A 20,039-nucleotide genomic window follows, 5' to 3' on the forward strand; every position below is an offset into this window, starting at 1 on the left:
AGGTCTTCCAGACTACATGGAGACAAGAGATTCTACCTCAATGCAAATGCTAGCAAGCAAAGCAATGAAAAGTTCTCAAAGAACTATAAGCAACTATGGTACCTGAAATCAATCAAATATAATCAGTACTCAGACAAACCAACAATAAACAGCAAAAGGGTTAACAGTCAATCTGTACAATCAAACAATGCAATGTGCAAAGCACAATCAACTCAAGTGAGACAAGCATCCTACAAAATAAACCAAGTTAGGTCATAACAAGAAAATAAACCAAACTCAATCAACTTGAATTAATTTCCTTAAGCAAATGCTTCTTCAACCTGAAAATCACATTCAAACATGAGAAACAAGACCACTAGGACAAGCCTAGGGTCCAAAGGAGGTGGAAAAGCTAAAACAGAAAGTGAAACATGATCAAAACCAAGATTAATCAATTAAGAAGAGAATCCAATTGGTCTCATATCAAAACTATGCACCAAATTCATTTCATGCATAATTTAAGTCAAACTAGGCAAGTTGGAACCTTATATGAGCAAACAGAATGATGACAATCAAATCAATACCAAAACAGCTCAATAAATTCCACAAAAATTAAAGTCTAAACAGAACACATTAAATGAGCATCAAATCAAATTTCATGCTATTTGAACAAGAGGAAGTAGGGGAATTAAATTCAACAAGTCATGGCATGCAAAAATCAACCCAAACTAGGTCACAAAAGGCACATCAACTTCAAGCAAATGTAAAACAGTGAAAACAAATGACAAATGAATGGGACCAAAGCCAAAGTGAAGTTAAACATGTTAAGAATCACTCCATCAAATTTCATCTTCATATGATAAGGTATGAGAATTTCACAAGCCATGTAAGGTGATCACTCAAGAAAACCCTAAAAATGTCTAAACAGCAAACAAAAATCCCAATCAAATAGGAAATGGATCAACAAATCCTACAAACAATCATGCTCAAACTAGACATACATATGATATCACATGCAAAAATTCGGAGCAAATGGCAAAGCATAAGCATGGAAACAAAATTCATGAAGTTGACATAACATAGTGTGACACACATTGTCACACTCAATTTGAACACATCATATCTCTCTAACTAAGAACTCAAAATTAGAAAACTATATACCAAAATCACCAGGAAAGAGTCAAGAAAATGCCTATTAAATTTCAAGCATTTTGGATAAGGCATCAAGATTTCATGATCAATATGGCAAAACATACACATGAAGCATACATGATCAAAGGCATTAGGCAAAGTCAAAAAATTCACCAGGCACAACTTTGAGTATCATACCTAAAAGAAACTAGAGAAAATTTGGAGATCAACACAAAAATCCTCACTCAATTTGGATAAAAAATGAATTAATTATGAATTTTAGAAGTTTGGTTAAGAAAATGAAATAATTATTTAACCATTTAAATGAAATAAAATGAACTGATGGCAATTTTGTAAATATCCTGCATCGTGGATAAAACGCTGCGTTTGCATTTATTCAGTGGTGCCCTGTGATTGGCTCAGCCACGTGGGAAACACAATTCAAATGTGAAAACCAGGCAATGTAGATCAAATACGCGTTTGGAACGAAAATTAGAGTGTTCTTGGTGTTCTTGCTCCAGAAATCATGCTCATGAACAAACTTTCACTAAAATGGACAAATCATATATGGTTGGAACCGGTGTTCAACAAGGATCATGAATCTCACAATGAAATCGTCCAGAACTCAACATAGAAAGAAATTCGATCAAAACAAGTTTTGTCAACCAAACTTAAATTTCAGATTTCTTCATGAATATTGGATGAAATTGCACGATTCAAACTTCATTCTACTCTATGTTCAATGATCTACCTATGCCACATGTTGATTTTGAGAATTAAAGGATTCGAAAATTAACCTTGTGAATATGCAGCTGTTGGATTTGTGTGTTTCCAGGTATGAAATGATGAAATAGGTGATGCTTGATGATGTAGAAGTTGATTGGAACAGGTAGCTTAGCTCAATTATGCTCCAGGTTGTAGAACCTTCAAACTGCCATGGATGATCAAGGTGTTGACAGCCACGAATTCTTCCAGCTTTGGCCACGATTGAGTTCAAACAGATGCACAATTTCACCTGCAAATGAAGATGCAAGCAAGAACAATGCCAAACAATGATAAGATTTGATGAAATTGGTGAAAAAGTGTGTGAAAGTTTGAATAAAATTGGAGAGAATTGTGATGATTTTCTGTTTAGATCTGAAAGAAAGATTTGTGATTAAGAGAAACAGTTATGATTATGCCTTTATACCACATATTAATCCAAATGTTAATCAAGTTTAGGCAAATTCAAGTGATTAGTGTAAAATGCATTTTTGTGATTTTTGGCCAAAATGCCCTTTCCATTATGCAGTGAATGTAACAGTCCAAAACCAGTTCAAGCAAGTTCTATTTGGTGTTTATGATGTGTAGCAATTGGTCCCAAGTGCAAATGCCATGTAATTTTGAAAATCACTATTTCACACCAAAAATGCAAATTAGTCAACTTGAAAAATGCCATTTTGCTATGATGATTTTTGATGAAATGTGATAATGCACCATGAAAGTTCATGTCAAATGTGGTTTGCTCAAAAAAGAATCAACCAAATTGGCCAAATGGTTCATGAGTTATGGCACTTTGAATTTCAACATTTTCTGAAAATGATTTGATCATATCTTGCCAACCACACATGGGAATTTCATGTTCTTGGACTTTTTGGAAAGGTGAGAGCAAGATCTTCAACTTTCATGTTGAACAAAATTCCATTTGAAGCTTTTATGATGAAGTAATTTTGAGGAGAAAAACTTTCCATTTTGGGCAGTTGAAATTACAGGTCACCTGCTATTTTTGGAAACTTTTTGTCTGACCTCCAATTCTTCAACCTTGATCTTTGATATGCCAAATGAGACTTATATGGACATGAATGAGGCCTTTCAAACCATCTCACACCTTCCAATTCATAAAATCAGACACAGTTGACCACAGTTGACTTTCTTGGGTTTTTGAAGAAATTCAGCTTGACTGTGGAGCTTTGATCATCCAATCTTTGGCCAAACCACTTCAAAATGATCCTTAGACCACATGAACTTGATAATCCCACCCTAGGGCTTTGTCTCCATGGAAATGGCACAAGCTTGCTTACTTGACCTGATCTCCTGACCATTTTGACCTAATTTGTCAGTTGAACTTGCACTTGGGCAAATGGACAATGCAATGTTATGCAGTGGACTTTGTAATGTTAATGACCTAATGTGAAATGAATGTGCAAAAGGTAGGGTGCAAATTTGAGGTGCTACAGGCTCTTTACTTGAGCATCAAGGAAGTGAGTGATAATTGGAAACCAAGCGGTGATGTTGTGGGTTTATCCTTGAAGTTCTTGGTAAGAATGGCTAAGGAAGAAGCGAAGAAAGGAAATTGGGTAGATTTCAACGCTCAGTTGGCTGTCATGATTTATGGAGTTATTCTGTTCCCTAGTATGCCTAGTTTCGTGGACCTGGCAGCAATCACTATTTTCATTGAAGGAAACCCGGTGCCTACCTTGTTAGCTGACACCTATTATGCAATACACAGCAGGCATGGTAAGTGTGGAGCTATCAGGTGTTGTCTCCCGTTGATACTCAAGTGGTTCTTGTCTTTTCTACCAACCAATGAACCGTTTGTGGATACTCAGAATACTCACAAATGGACTCAGAGGATCATGTCGCTTACATCATATGATATCAAGTGGCAAGCTTATAGGATTAATGTGCGCAACGTCATTATGAGTTGTGGAGAGTTTCGCAATGTACCACTCATAGGAACTAGAGGTTGCATCAACTACAACCCGGTTCTTTCTCTCCGTCAGTTGGGTTTTGTCATGAACGAAAGGCCGCAAGATGTCGAGATAGTTGAAAGTATGTACTTTGAGAAACAGAGCGATCCAGCAAGATTGGAGCAAGTGGGAAAAGCTTGGGAGAATATTGGTATAAAAGATGGATCTTTTTTAGGGAGGAAATTTGCAATTGTTATGCCTGCTTACACCGAGTGGGTCAAGGAAAGAGTTGGAACTTTGTTGCTACCATATGACCCGATGGAACCATTACAGGAGCAACCGCCTTTGATCCTTTCTGAGAGTGTGCCTACCGAGTATTACAAACAAGCCATGGTGCAGAATCTCCGGTTGAAAGAAAATGAACAAGAGATCCAAATGGAGCTTTACAAAGCAAAAGCTGATAGGCTGAGTTTGGCTCATAAACTCAAAGGAGTGCAAAGTGAAAGTGCTAGTAGATCGAGAAACAAAAAGAGGTCCTATGATGAGATAGAAACAATGTTGGATGAAGAACACCATGAACTCTTGAGATTACAAAAAGTGGAAGCCAATTACAAAAAGAAGATATGAGACTTGGAAAGACAGCTTAAGGACAAAGATACTCAGTTGAAGAAAGAGGTAGATATGAGGCATGCAGCAAAGAGCCAGCTCAAAGGAGGTGACATCTGTGCCTCTCATTTCCGAGAGGAAGTTGTTGAACTCAAGGTGCAACTGAAAGAGAAGCTCACCCCTCTACCTGAGTGTTCAGAGTGTGACCGATTGATGGATCAATGCCAGTATTTGAAGACTCTCATTCCTGAAGGACGACTTACGTAGTTTGACTTGTTGTTTGTCGTGAGAATCACCTCCAGGATTGTTGGATGGGATTCCTTGTTCTACACTGATGAACTGAATCTTTGCTTGAACTATGTTTGTATCAACCTTATTTCTTATGACTATGGATGAGATTATTGATGTTTCACTTTTGCTTGTCGTCCAGTGTATGTTGCTTCTTTGTTGTTTATGTTCCACTTACGGGTGCAGGTTGCCATTTTTCAAAGGTGGACGAGACTCTTGAATACCTGAGAAATAATAAAACATAACATATGCATCATACACATATCATCCTTGCATCATTACAGGTGTTCTTGAAGAGGATTTCTCATTCTTGTTCTCGTTCAGGCAGGATTGCTGAGTATCGTCCGCACCGCTACGCAACAAGGCAGAATCAACAGAAGATCATGGGTCAAGTTCAAGCACAACTAGCAGAGATGAGGACCAACACGGCCCAATTCATGAATATGATGCAAGGGTAGTGCAAGGGCAAGAGGAACTCCGAGCCTTGGTCTAGAGACAAGAAACTGTGATTCCCCTTGTCGGTCAGAATCCGCCAGAAGAGACCCCTCTCGATGACGCTGCTGTTACCAACCCTGTCAACAACTATGCTACTGGTGACGGATTGCGTGGTATTAGAATCGATGGACAACCCATCATTACAGAGGCTGCTAATGTTCGAGCGACACGTGCTCCAGTTCACCATCCTTCTCATTTGGTTGACAAGCAAGAAGATATGTTCACTATTCCCAGTGATGATGATGAATTTGGAAAGGCGGAAGAGAGAGATAGAAGGGTCGACGCCCTTGCTGAAAAGATTCGCGCCATGGAGTTCCAGAATTCTTTGGGCTTTGATGTTACTAACATGGGTTTAGTTGATGGGTTGAGGATCCCGTACAAGTTCAAGGCACCATCTTTCGACATGTACAATGGCACTTCTTGTCACCGAACTCATGTGCAAGCTTACTACCGGAAGATATCCGCTTATACTGATGATGAAAAAATGTGGATGTACTTTTTCCAAGACAGCTTGTCTGGAGCATCTTTGGATTGGTACATGGACTTGAGAAAAGAATCTGTCAGAAGCTGGAGAGAGTTAGGTGAAGCTTTTCTGAGGCAGTACAAGCATAACTTGGACGTGGCTCCCAGCAGAACCCAGTTGCAGAGTTTGTTTCAAAAGACTGGTGAGAGTTTCAAGGAATATGCCCAGAGGTGGCGCGAACTAGCTGCGAGAGTACAACCTCCGATGTTGGAGAGAGAATTGACTAATATGTTCATTGGAACCCTGCAAGGTGTATTCATGGATCGTATGGGCAGTTGCCCGTTTGATAGTTTTTCGGATGTTGTTATTTACGGAGAAAGAACTGAAAGTCTTATCAAAGCATGAAAAATCCAAGACCCTGGTTATTCAAGTGCTAAGAGACCATTTTCAGGGGCACCCAAAAGGAGAGAGGGTGAGACAAATGCTATATGTAATCAGAGAAATGGAAACAGAGGACAACAATACCGTCAAGTTGCTGTTGTGACTATTCCAGCAACCCAACCTCAACAACAACAAAGAGGACAACCACAACAACAACAGCAACGCCAATTCCAACCAAGACAAAGAATGCCAGATCGTCATTTTGATCTGTTGCCAATGACTTATGCTGAATTACTCCCTGAACTGCTCAGGTTAAAGTTTGTTGAACTTCGCATTATGGATCCATTAACAAGGATTCCCGTTGGTTATGATGCTAATGTCCGTTGTGATTTTCATTATGGAGCGCCAGGGAACCACATCGAGAATTGTCGGGCTTTCCACCATAAAGTTCAGGATTTGATTGATGCCAAGACGATTAACTTTGCTCCTACTCCGAATGTGGTGAATAATCCTATGCCTCAGCATGGAGGGCCCATAGTAAATAATGTGGAAGATGGGGGAAATTTGAACTTGGTAGTCAATATTAATGATGTTTGGACTTCGTTGATTATAGTGAAGGAACGTCTGCTTAGAGTGGGAGTATTCCCGGGATGTGATGAGAATTGTTCAGATTGTGGTAATCATGAAAACGGCTGTGTAAAATTGAAAGAAGGTATCCAGGAATTGATGAATGAAGGTTGTTTACAGTTTGATCGAGTAGTAAAAGATCGTGAAGAGGTATCAACAGTTACCATTTACTTTACACCGTCAGAAGGTCCTGTACGTGCTCAAAGAACTATTAGTGCGCATGTGACTATGGGTACTCCTGTGACCGTAGCTGCGCCCGTGACTATTGGTACTCCGGTGATTGTTGGTGTTCCCAGAATTATTAATGCTCCAGTAACTATCAGTGCTCCTACCACCATTGCTGTTTCTAGTGGAAGACTTTTTGAGAATAGTAGAGCAATTCCGTGGAAATATGACAATGCTTTTTGCAGAAATAGAAGACCAGAGAATCAGACCAGATCAGTAAATCATACCCCAGTGACGATTGGTTCATCGAATAAGACTCCAGTAACAGTTGGTTCGGCTGTGGGTAATGTGGGAGGACCCGGAGGAGTTACGAGAAGTGGTCGTTTGTTTGCACCACAGGTTCCGAAGGATAACAATGCTGAGGCTCTTGCTAGAACAAAAGGAAAACAAGCTGTAGTTGAAGACGAACCAGTGCGAAAGGAAGTGCCCGGGGGTTCTTTTGAGAAGGATGTGGAGGAATTTATGAGAATTATCAAGAAAAGTGATTACAAGATCGTGATCAATTGAACCAGACACCGTCAAAAATCTCTATTCTCTCCCTGTTAATGTGTTCTGAGGCACATCGTAACGCCCTGTTGAAAATGTTGAATATGACTTATGTGCCCCAAGAGATTTCTGTTAACCAGCTCGAAGGTGTTATTGCAAATGTTAACACGAGACATGGTTTGGGATTCAACGATCTAGACATGACACCTGAGGGTCGCAATCACAATAGAGCTCTGCATATCACGATGGAATGCAAAGGCGTGGTTTTGTCGCATGTTTTGGTTGATACCGATTCTTCTTTGAATGTGTTGCCCAAAAAGGCTCTCGGTAAGCTTGATGTCGAAGGGGTTGTTCTCACACAAAGTGAACTTGTTGCCCGTGCTTTTGATGGATCCAAGCGATCGGTTTGTGGTGAAGTCACATTGCCTGTGAAGATCGGCCTGGAAGTGTTTAATATTGTCTTCTATGTGATGGATATTCAACCAACATATAGTTGTTTGTTGGGGCATCCCTGAATACATGGAGCCGGAGCAGTTTCTTCGACTCTCCACCAAAAGCTAAAATATGTGTGGGATGGTCAAGTTGTGACCGTGTGTCGCGAAGAGGACATCTTTGTGAGCCATTTATCCTCCTTCAAATATGTGGAGATGGATGGCAAAATTCATGAAACTCTATGTTAAACTTTTGAGACTGTCAGTATTGAGAAGGTGGCTTTTGTTGAATAGAAGAAACCAGGTACCTCGATTGCGTCCTATAAACAAGCTCTGGAGGTCATTCATTCAGGTAACACGGAAAGCTGGGACAAGGTGATTGATGTACCCGTAAAAGAAGACCTGTTTGGCATTGGTTATCAGCCTTTTCAAACATCAGAGCAGGGTGTCCAGGATCAGAAAGGGCCGTGTACTTTCACTAGTGCTGGATTGATGAATCACGGGGATGTCTTTGCAACAGACAATGAAGATGGTGACAATGATTGTGATATGGATAATTGGGTACGCCCGTGTGCTCCAGGGGAGAAGATCAATAACTGGACTGCTGAAGAAATAGTCCAAGTTACTCTTCAGACAGAGTAATTTTCTTTTGTTTTTTCATTTTGCATGAAAATCCTACGCTCTGCCCAGGGCGTAGTGGTTCATTGTAGGGCCACATCATGTTTTGAATTTTCAATGATTATCATCAATAAAGGACGTTTTGCAATCAAATTTGTGCTCACTGTCTTTCTGTTTTTACTTTCATTTTCAAAACAATAAAAATGCCAATGTTTTTTTGTTTTTTGTGACTTTCTTGAACTCTTTTCTAAAATAAAGCATGAAACACCGTTCGTGCAGAATTGATCTTGCGGATTACATTAAAAATAATTCTGTTATGGCTCAGTATGACTTCGATAACCCCATTTACCAAGCCGAAGAGGAGAGTGAAAAAGATTGTGAACTCCCCAAAGAATTGGCCAGACTATTGAAACAGGAGGAAAGGGTCATTCAACCTCATCAGGAAGAGTTGGAAGTCATTAACCTTGATACTGAGGACGCAAAGAAAGATATGAAGATAGGGGCTGCTTTAGAGGAAAAGGTCAAGAGAGGGCTGATTGAAATGCTGCAAGAATATGTGGACGTATTCGCATGGTCGTATCAAGATATGCCTGGTTTGGATACAGATATTGTGGTGCACAGGCTACCTCTCAGAGAAGATTGTCCTTCGGTAAAGCAGAAGCTTCGCAGAACTAGTCCTGATATGGCTGTCAAGATCAAAGGGAGGTTCAGAAATAGTTGGATGCAGGTTTTCTAGCAGTTACCAATTATCCCCCTTGGGTGGCCAACATCGTACCCGTGCCGAAGAAGGATGGTAAAGTCAGGATGTGTGTCGATTAGCGAAATTTAAATCGAGCCAGTCCAAAAGATGACTTCCCATTACCTCACATTGATGTATTGGTCGATAACACTGCTCAGTCCTCGGTTTTCTCTTTCATGGATGGATTTTCTGGCTATAATCAGATCAAGATGGCGCTAGAAGACATGGAGAAGACTACATTCATTACACCTTGGGGCACGTTCTGTTATAAGGTAATTCCATTTGGGTTGAAGAACGCCGGTGCTACCTACCAAAGAGCTATGACGACTCTCTTTCATGACATGATGCACAAAGAAATTGAAGTGTATGTGGATGATATGATTGCGAAGTCTCAGACAGAAGAAGAGCACTTGGTAAACTTGCAAAAGTTGTTTGAAAGATTGAGAAAGTTGAAACTGAGGCTGAATCCAAACAAGTGTACGTTTGAAGTGAGATCTGGAAAGCTGTTAGGTTTCATTGTCAGTAAGAAAGGGATTGAGGTTGATCCATCGAAAGTAAAAGCTATTCAAGAAATGCCTGAACCAAGAACGGAAAAGCAGGTTCGTGGGTTTTTAGGGAGGCTAAAAAGATCAAGCAATCAGGTGGAACAACGATTGTCAAAAAGCTTTTGATAAGATAAAGGAATATTTGCAGAAACCTCCCATTCTTATACCTCCAGTTCCTTGGAGGCCTCTGATAATGTACCTTTCAGTAATAGAGAATTCGATGGGGTGTGTATTGGGACAACATGACGAGTCTGGTCGAAAAGAGCATGCAATATACTACCTTAGCAAAAAGTTTACCGACTGTGAAACATGATATTCGCTGCTCGAGAAAACTTGTTGCGCTTTGGCATGGGCTGCTCGCCGACTAAGACAGTATATGTTGAACCATACTACCTTGTTGATTTCTAAGATGGACCCAGTAAAGTATATCTTTGAAAAGCCGGCTCTTACCGGACGAGTGGCTCGTTTGCAGATGATTTTGACAGAGTATGATATCCTGTACACGTTGCAAAAGGCCATCAAGGGTAGTATTCTGTCTGATTACCTTGCCGAGCAACCGATTGATGACTATCAGCCGATGATGTTTGAATTCCCCGATGAAGATATCATGTACTTACAGATGAAAGACTAAGAAGAGCCTCTTGTCGAGGAAGGACCAGATCCCGATGACAAGTGGACACTTATGTTTGATGGGGCGGTAAATGTGAATGGAAATGGTGTTGGGGCAGTACTCATTAATCCTAAAGGTGCACACATACCTTTTTCCGCCAGATTGACTTTTGAAGTAACCAACAACGAAGCTCAGTACGAGGCCTGTATCATGGGATTGAGGAAGCCATCGATCTAAGGATCAAAACTCTAGACATCTATGAAGATTCTTCTCTAGTGATTAACCAAGTCAATGGAGACTGGAATACTCATCAGCCGCATTTGATTCCTTATAGAGATTACACTAGAAGGATCCTGACTGTCTTCAAGACAGTAAAGTTGTATCATGTACCCCGAGATGAAAATCAAATGGCTGATGCCTTAGCCACATTGTCTTCCATGATTAAAGTTCATTGGCAGAATCATGTGCCACACGTTGCTGTGAATCGACTCGAGAGGCCTGCGTATCTGTTTGCAGCCGAGTCTGTTATTGATGAGAAGCCGTGGTTTTATGATATTAAGAATTTCCTCAAAAGCCAAGAGTATCCTAAAGGAGCGTCAAAGAATGATAAGAAGACACTGAAAAGGCTAGCTAGAAACTTTTACTTGAACAAGGATGATGTGTTGTACAAGAGGAACTTTGACATGGTTCTGCTCAGATGTGTGGTTAGACACGAAGCAGACCTGTTAATGCAGGAAGTACACGAGGGATCTTTCGGTACCCATGCTGGTGGTCATGCAATGGCCAAGAAGTTGTTAAGAGCTGGTTATTATTGGATAACCATGGAATCTAATTGTTTCAAATATGCTCGGAAGTGCCACAGATGTCAGATCTATGCAGATAAAGTGCATGTACCGCCAAACCCTCTGAATATTATGAATTCTCCTTGGCCATTCGCAATGTGGGGCATCGATATGATTGGAAAGATTGAACCTAGTGCTTCTAATGGACATCGCTTCATCCTAGTCGCGATTGATTACTTTACCAAGTGGGTAGAAGCGGCTTCCTATGCCAATGTTACCAGACAAGTGGTTGCTCGATTCATTTAGAAAGAAATTATCTGTCGTTATGGGGTTCTTGAGAGAATCATCACTGATAATGGTTCGAATCTCAATAACAAGATGATGAAAGAGCTTTACAAAGATTTTAAGATCGAACACCATAATTCTTCTCCTTACAGACCAAAGATGAATGGTGCTGTAGAGGCGGCAAACAATAACATTAAGAAGATTGTGCAAAAGATGGTTGTGACGTACAAGGATTGGCACGAGATGTAGCCTTTCGCTTTGCATGGGTATCGTACCTCAGTGCGTACGTCAACCGGGGCAACTCCGTTTTCACTTGTGTATGGAATGGAGGCAGTCTTGCCAGTAGAAGTTGAAATCCCTTCTTTGAGGGTGATGATGGATGTAAAACTTGACGAGGCTGAATGGGTTCAAGCCAGGTTTGATGACCGTGCAAGTGTCACAACAATTATCACAACCCGGAAAGACTCCATTCTTCAACAACTGCCTCTTGACCTCAGCCATCGGAGTCCTCAACTGTTCCACGTCCTTCACCCAGATTCTGCCCTTATCCTCAGAAATTTCATTCACCCCCTTCTGACCATGCGCCGGCATGGGATTAGCATTAACATTCGGTGATGGTGCAAAATTGATGGCCTTGGAGTCTACCAAATCTTGGACAACATGTTTGAAAGCTTTACAATTCTCAACATTGTGTCCAGGGGCACCAAAATGGAATTCGCATTTGGCATTTTCATCATAGTTGGCAGGTCTCTGATCTGGTCTCAACGGAGCCAATGTTCTCAGTTGAACCAACCCCAGATCTTCCAATTTCTTCACCAAAAAGGCATATGTCACAGGTGGCCTATCAAACTGACGATCAGTCATTCGTCCTCTCACCTGATACCCGGCCCGTTGTGGTCTCTGCTGAAATGGTTGTCGTTGTTGTGGCTGTTGTTGTTGCTGTTGTGCAGGTTGTTGATTATCAGCAGGAATTGTTACCGCAACAGTGTGCTGGTAGTAACGATCCCTACCGTGTCCTCTCTGGGCATACACAGCACTCGTGTCACCCTCCTTCTTATGCTGACCATTCCAAAATGGCTTCTTCGACCCAGACGACGAAGCATTTCCCTGTATCTTTCCCATTTTCAGCCAGCTCTCAATTCTCTCCCCAGCCACCACTATATCTGCAAAGTTGGTAACCGGACATCCCACCATTCTTTCAGCAAAGTTCCCCTGAAGGGTACCCATGAACAGATCAGACATCTCCCGATCTACCAATGAAGGTTGAACTCTGGCAGCCAACTCTCTCCACCTCTATGCGTATTCTTTAAACCCTTCATTTGGCTTCTGAGACATACCCTGCAACTGGGTACGGCTAGGAGCCATGTCAGCATTAAATTGGTACTGTTTAAAGAACACATCTCCAAGATCCTTCCAACTCTTGATATCCGATGATCTCAACTTGGTATACCACTCCAGAGACCCACCAGACAAGCTGTCTTGGAAGAAGTACATCCAGAGCTTCTGGTCCATTGTATAGGCATATATTTTTCGGACGAATGCCTGGAGATGAGTTTTCGGGAAAGAACTCCCATTATATTTATCAAACGCAGGCGCTTTAGACTTCTGTGGGATCACAATCCCCTCAACGAGCCCCATGTTTGACATGTTGACCACCCCCGGAGTAGCATAGCTTTCTAGAGCCCTGATCTTCTCTGCTAGTACCTGAATCTCTTTGTTTGGTGGTTGAACACCGTATTGACCAAATTGCTCATTCAGTACCGAGAACTGATCTTCTTCTCTATCCTCGTCAGCCCCAAAGAAAGCAGGAAACTGATTATCATTCGGATTATTGACTACAGGACCTGGCCCTCCGCCTGCAGCAAAACCAAAACCACCACCTTTGTTGAGGACTACACCAGCAGTAGTTGCCTTCTTTCTGGGATCTCCACCATCCCTAGAACCACCAAGACCGTGATTGGAAGTACCCTCTTGATTATTGCCACTATTGGCAACCGAAGCCCGCTCAAGCTTCTCCACTTTATCGGCAAGCGCCTTCTGCCCCAAGGCGAACCCTTGCATGACGTTGATCAATTCACTTATCTTCTCTTTCAGCTCGAGAATGTCTGCGTTAGGTAGATCCATCAGTTTGGATTTGTTGCGCCTGGTAGGGTATCTGTGCGGACGAGCAACGTGCAAGGGAATGATTCTGCGTGCGCGAGCAATGGATCCTGAAACAATCAAGCACGTTAGAAGCCGACACCTGCAAAATAGAAGACAAGTTATTATGATTCATGCATGAATGCAATGTCTATCCATATGAGGAACACTCTGTCTTTCGATCCTGGTTTCATCGAGACAGATAATAATCCGACTGCAACATTTTGACATCAATCATCTGGTTTTTCCATATAGAGCAGAGAATTATGATTTAGCAAAGATATCACCTAACCATGTGTGTGTTATATGAGTGTGCACAGAAAAGCAAATAAAGCTTTGAAGATCAATCATCGAATGACAATAACCACTGTATACCACAAGTGCACACCACGTGCAAGAGTCATACACCAGGCTTGATACAAATCAAATTACAATTCTCCATAATCAGAATGAAAATACAAGAAAGTGAATTCCGTCAACATGCCTAACGGTAATCCAACGCATGATAACAAGTACAATAAAAGTCTAAACTGAAGAAGGTCCCACAGAAGGCTCTGCATCATCAACCATCCTGGTAAACTTCATAGCGAACCTAAGCTCAGTATTCTCCTGCTGAAGTCTTCCCACCTCCTTCTGGTGAATCTTCATTTGACGGAAATAATGATCCCTCTCAGCAAGATAGTGATCTCTCTCGGTCGTAATCTTCGCTTTCTCTTCTTCCTTAATCTTCAGCTTCGATTCCCATTCTGTGGTAAGGACTTCTACTCTAGCGTCCCTCTGATTCTTCACAAGGACCTGTCTTCTCTTTTCATCTTCAATAACCCTCAAAGCTCTAGCCAACTTCTCCTTGGTAATATTATGCTCCTTCGTAGATGACCCTAACGCTTGGCTGATCTTGCGATAATAAGCGGTGTCTATCTCAAAGCGCTTCACCTCCAGGGCATGCCTCTTAGCCTGGTCTTCTATTTTCCCTTTGACTTCCTGATTAGCCATCTGTATTCTAGCAACACTCATCTCCAACTCAGTTTTCTCTGCTTGCAGTTGATCTCTCTCCCTCTTCATCTCAAGAAATTCTTCCATACTGACAGAAGAATGGGATTCCTCAATCAACGGATACCAATGATCACCCATAGGAAATGGTAGACGAGTGAGCTCAACTCTCCTTCTGAGCCAATCATCAAATGAAGGAAAAAACCTGCTATTAACCCTACCAAAAGGAACCTTGCCCTTCCTCTGAATGTGGCGCCATGCTCCAGACACTTGTCTCAACAATGTCTGATTACCCTCAGCCGGGAAGTAGAAAGACTCCTGAATCGCATACTCGAGAGGAGGCACCTCCATAGCAAACCCCATTTGTCTCTTAAGAAGCACCGGGTTGTAATTAATACAACCTTGAACTCCTATGAGAGGCACATTGGGAAAGCTACCACAAATGTAAATGAAGTCTCGTCCAGCCACACCATTATGAGTCCAAGCTATGTCCTTGGCTCGCAAACCCATCAACTTGGTCGCCCAATTAACCGTATGGTCAAGAAAGACAAAGGCACCTCTGAAAGGCAAATATCTCATGAATCATTTGTATAACAGTTGAGCACAACATTTGATCAATCCTCCACGCCGCTTCTCGTTCCGATTATGGACCGAGTAAGAAACATCCCCAACCAAAGTAGGAATGGGATTCCTCTGAGCGAACAACCGGATGGCATTAATGTCCATAAAGTTCTTCTGATTAGGGAACAATATGATTCCATAGATGCTCATAGCAAGCAAAGCACAAACGGCCTTCCAATTACCCAAAGCAGCATGCTCCTTGGCCTTAGCCTCCAAGAAACTCATATGAAAACCGGGCAACTTTCCCTTCTCCTTCAGACCTTCTTTAGTCACTTCGGGGCTCAAATAAAGAGCACGAGAGATCTCACCAACATCAAGTTCTTCCTTAGTGACACAGAAAGGAATCTGGTTTCTGATCTGAATACCCAGGATGCTGGCATAGTCCTCCATCAAAGGTCCCAACAAGTAATCCGGAAAGACGAAACATCTCAAGCCCGGGTCATAAAACTGGAGAAAGGTATGGATGGCACTCCTATTCTCATCTGTGAGCCTGAAAACCATCTTCAAAATACCACCATAAGCCTCACGGAACATCCCCACATGGTCAGGCGTAATCAATGTTATCATATCCCTCAGCACAGTAATCTCTGGATCAAAGAAACTATAGACGACATCATCTTTCAAGTCGGCCCTCATATCTGGAACAAGGGTGTCTCTCAACCAGAATCTCAATCAAGAATGTACCCTGCATATGGATAAACATGAGTTAGATGCGGATAAATGCAAAATGAGAATGATGTTGATGCATGAATGCAATGCATAGTGCCATCCTCCAAGTCATCTGAACATCAACTGCACGGAAGCCCTAGTCTCTAAACTGATCACAACCATCTGAGGGACTGAATAACCTCAAATCTAACTCAGGGTTCCGAAATAAACGGAACGGGAGAATACATCACCATCATCACAGGAAAATCACTGATCATCTGGACAAGCAACCCCAAATTCAACCCGGGAATCCGAAATAAACGGAACCCGCTGATAAATACCACGGATAGAACTCCGACGTGTCAGAAATAAATATCCATAAACTGAACCAAAGTCACCATCCAATAGTCACCAACAGAATTTGTGCTGTAGGAATCAAACCCTCCCCTCACAGGTGAATTCTAACAAGGTCATCCTAAGGAGGATAATGGTCTCGTCAATCGGACAAGATAATCAACGGGTTTGCCCTTTCGGGTGTGCCGTGCAGCTCTCATAAGATCATGTAAAGCAAAGATCTGGGAATCAACGGTCACCGAAGTTAACAGCTCTAAAGAGATAACCCAACCAAAGTGGAATACTCCACCCGAAAGAGCTCTCTCAGAAGAACCTTGTCCGACTATGGTATGTCACGTCGCAACAACATGCTGATCCAACATGTGAGGAAACATGAGACCACGCTAATCATAGGTGTATACTCGGGCCTGGGTTTTAGCCCCGCTCAGAACACCCACCCCAAATCAGAGGAACCAACTTGTACAGAATCCAGCACAATGATAATATGATGCATGCAAACATATATGCAAATATATACACAATATAATCATCATAAATGCCATAAATAGAGCAGTAAAAGCAATCAAAACTATCCTAGAGAGCGCTAGGATTGACTCGCTTAGGAAAGATGGACCAGCAAGAGGTCAACTTCAAGTCCCCAGTGGAGTCGCCAGCTGTCACAACGCGAAAAACAACCGGCGGGAAAATACAAAGCCGCCACCGACGCTATTCATCCTATGACGGAAAGGGAGCGCAGGACTAACCTAAGAAAGGGAAAGGAATGGTCTTACGACCAGAGATTGCAAGGTACGGAAGTCGGTTACGTAAGGGGAAGGTATTAGCACCCCTCATGTCCGCCGTACTCGACGGGATCCACGCTCAAAAGAATAGAATAAGGTTGCTAATAAACTGCTCAAAAGAATCAGAGCACTCGAAGCTCGGCTAACGCACGCCGAAACAGAACATTGAAAAGAGACGCTGAGACGCCAAATAAAACAATCAAAGGAAACAAAATGCCAATAAATGGACTTACACCCGACTCCAAACAAACAAACGCAAACAAGCAAACAGAATGCCAATCCCTGGACTTATATCCGACTCCTAACAAACAAACACAAACAGGAAACAGAATGCCAATCCCTGGACTTATATCCGACTCCAAACAAATAAATGCTAACCAGCAAACACCAAAGAAAAAGGTTATCAGATTGACAAACTAATAGGGAGTCTGGAACTCGAGCCTAATAGTTGTCACACAAACACAAAGAGAGACGCTGATACGTCAAAAGAAACAAAAAGGTTGACAACACACATACTCAAAAAAGAAAAGGGTAAGAAACAACAAACCAATAGGGAGTTTGGAACTCGAGCCTAAAAGTTGTCAAGCAAAACACACACAAAAAAAGAAAAAGGTGCCCGGAGAGATCTCGCTTGATCTCTTGCCTACGTATCTCATCTGGTATGAGAATCAGGGCGACGTAGTTCCCCTTAACAGGGGAGAAACTCTCTCCTAACTAGAGACTAGGGAGACAACAAACTAATAGGGAGACTACGACTCGAGCCTAAAAGTTGTCATGCAAACGATCCCTAAGTTGAGGTCTCTAATCAGAACCTAACTCACACAGGAAGTAAGTCAGTTCAAACAACAAATAAACATCAACACAAGCACCACACTCTATATACAAACAAGAGGCTCAGACAAATGGTTAGGCTTTAGTCAAGAGGGGTCATATCAACCTCGACAAACAAGCCAAAACTGTAGGGGTATGCTGAAGCTCTTAACCACTGACATTGACCGTCAGGGTGAAGCTGATCAAATATGGAAATGAGGATCGGACCTCATGCTCTTAACCCAGGCTAGGGTGAGCTCAATGATAAGAATGTGTGGGGATCCAGAAAGAGGGACCCTATTCCACTTTACTGACACTGTACAAAGATCTTGGGTTATGTTCAAGAGCATCAGCACGTAGTGCGAGCATAATGAACGACTCAACGAATAACAGGGGATTGATTGCTAATCCCTTCTATTTATCAATTGCCTCTTCACTTAGGAGGACTTATAAGGTAACATGCCTCATTTAGAGGTCTTTAGCACAAACGTAAACAACCACAATCATTGCCTCTGAAGGAGGACTTCAGCCAAAATGCCTGCCAAAAAAAGTGACAGGGCTTCCAGACTACATGGAGTGAGAAGGCTAAACTACCTCAGTGGTGTATCAACCATAATCCAAAGCAAAGCTCAAGCAAGAGCTAAAAGCAACTAATGTACCTGTACAAAAGCTTAAACAATTAGTATCTCAGACAACCAATCAGAAAACAGACTGTGAAACCAATACAACTGTACACAATTCAAGTTACAAATGCAAGCACACAAGTGAGTTCATCACATCCATTGACCTACAAGACAACAAGAGTTAGTGATCAAAGTAATTGGCATCTCAAATAGTGAGATCACACCAATCATCAAAGCCAACTGCTCAAACCTGAAACACAAAGCTCAATTAGTATGTACAAACCACTAGTGCAAAGACAAGGGTCAAAGGCAAGTCAAATGGTCAAATCAGAAGTCAATATTTCACATGAAGCACATTCAATCAAACAAGAAAGTGTCCTCAAAAGGACCAAAACCAATTCATAAAGTAAAGCCCTCAATTGACTAAGGTAAAGCAAGGGCAAGCAAAGTGCACACAATTGGACATCCAAATGAGAAAATCCCAATCAAAACAGAAAAGAATCCAATGATCATAAAACATTTTACGCGAATTCGTCATGTTATGAACAAGCATCATAACAAAAATTAGATCCAGAGGAGCTCAAATGGCATATGTATGAAAATGCACAAATGCAACATCAAATATGTGACACAAATTGTCACACCATATGTTCACGTGTCTAAAACAGTGATAGTATATGGTAAAAATATCAAACCAAAGCTCAAAAATCACATCGCATGTTAGGATTCAGCATGTCAAATTTCAAGTCAATTGGACAAATCATGAGCATTTTACAAAGCATATGGCACAACATGTTAATTTGGCATCATGTGCATTCAACAAATCACCATTAAAAATCCAGAACCAGACAATTCATGAAATTAATGCTAAAAAATAATAGACATTAAAACAAACATATGATAAAAAACCTAGATCAAGTTGGATTAGTCTACTAATTTTTATGATTTTTGGAAGTTGAATGAAATAATGGAATAAAAATGAAAATAATGTGGAATAACATGGAAATAATGGAGGGAACATGGAAATTCAAAAGAAATCACCAAAATGCCTCATCCAGGTTTTGAACCCACGCCAGCAAGGTCCCCAAGAGCGCTCAAAAAATAAATTCACAAATATGCCTGGCCTGGAATCGAACACAGGTATGCTAGGACAAAAGCGCGCTGAAGGAAAAAAATAACTGGAATTCAAAATGCACCAAGCCACGATCGAACGCGCGTATGCTATGTCCAAGGTGTGCTCAATTGGAATTAAATTCAGGATGCACAAGCGAAGGTTCGAACCCGCGCCAACTAGGGTCAAAAACGCCAGAACGCAGCGTTTGAATTACAAACCCTAAGTACAAATTACAGAGGCGGCGGACGGTGGTTTCCACTGTCTTCTCCGGTTGAATTCCGGTGGAGCCTCATGCAAAATTTCCAGAATTCATCATATCATACATCATTGGAAAGGTCTTTCAATGTACAATCCGAATATCACATTATCTAAGCCTAATTCATCATATATTGAACGGATCGAACGAAAACAAATTCAACATCAAAACTTTAAATCCACATATCTTGCACAATTTTCAACCAAATTCAAAGATAATTATATCAGAATCATTAGTATCAAAAGATCTACAGGTTCATGGCAATGAAAAGGAAAATAGTGAAGGTCGAAAATCCACCTACTTGGAATGGCAGTGAGGAAGTCGTGTCTTTCAAGCTTCCAAATG

This window comes from Lathyrus oleraceus, chromosome 3 (assembly GCF_024323335.1).
Source record: "Lathyrus oleraceus cultivar Zhongwan6 chromosome 3, CAAS_Psat_ZW6_1.0, whole genome shotgun sequence".
In the NCBI taxonomy this organism is placed as follows: Eukaryota; Viridiplantae; Streptophyta; class Magnoliopsida; order Fabales; family Fabaceae; genus Lathyrus; species Lathyrus oleraceus.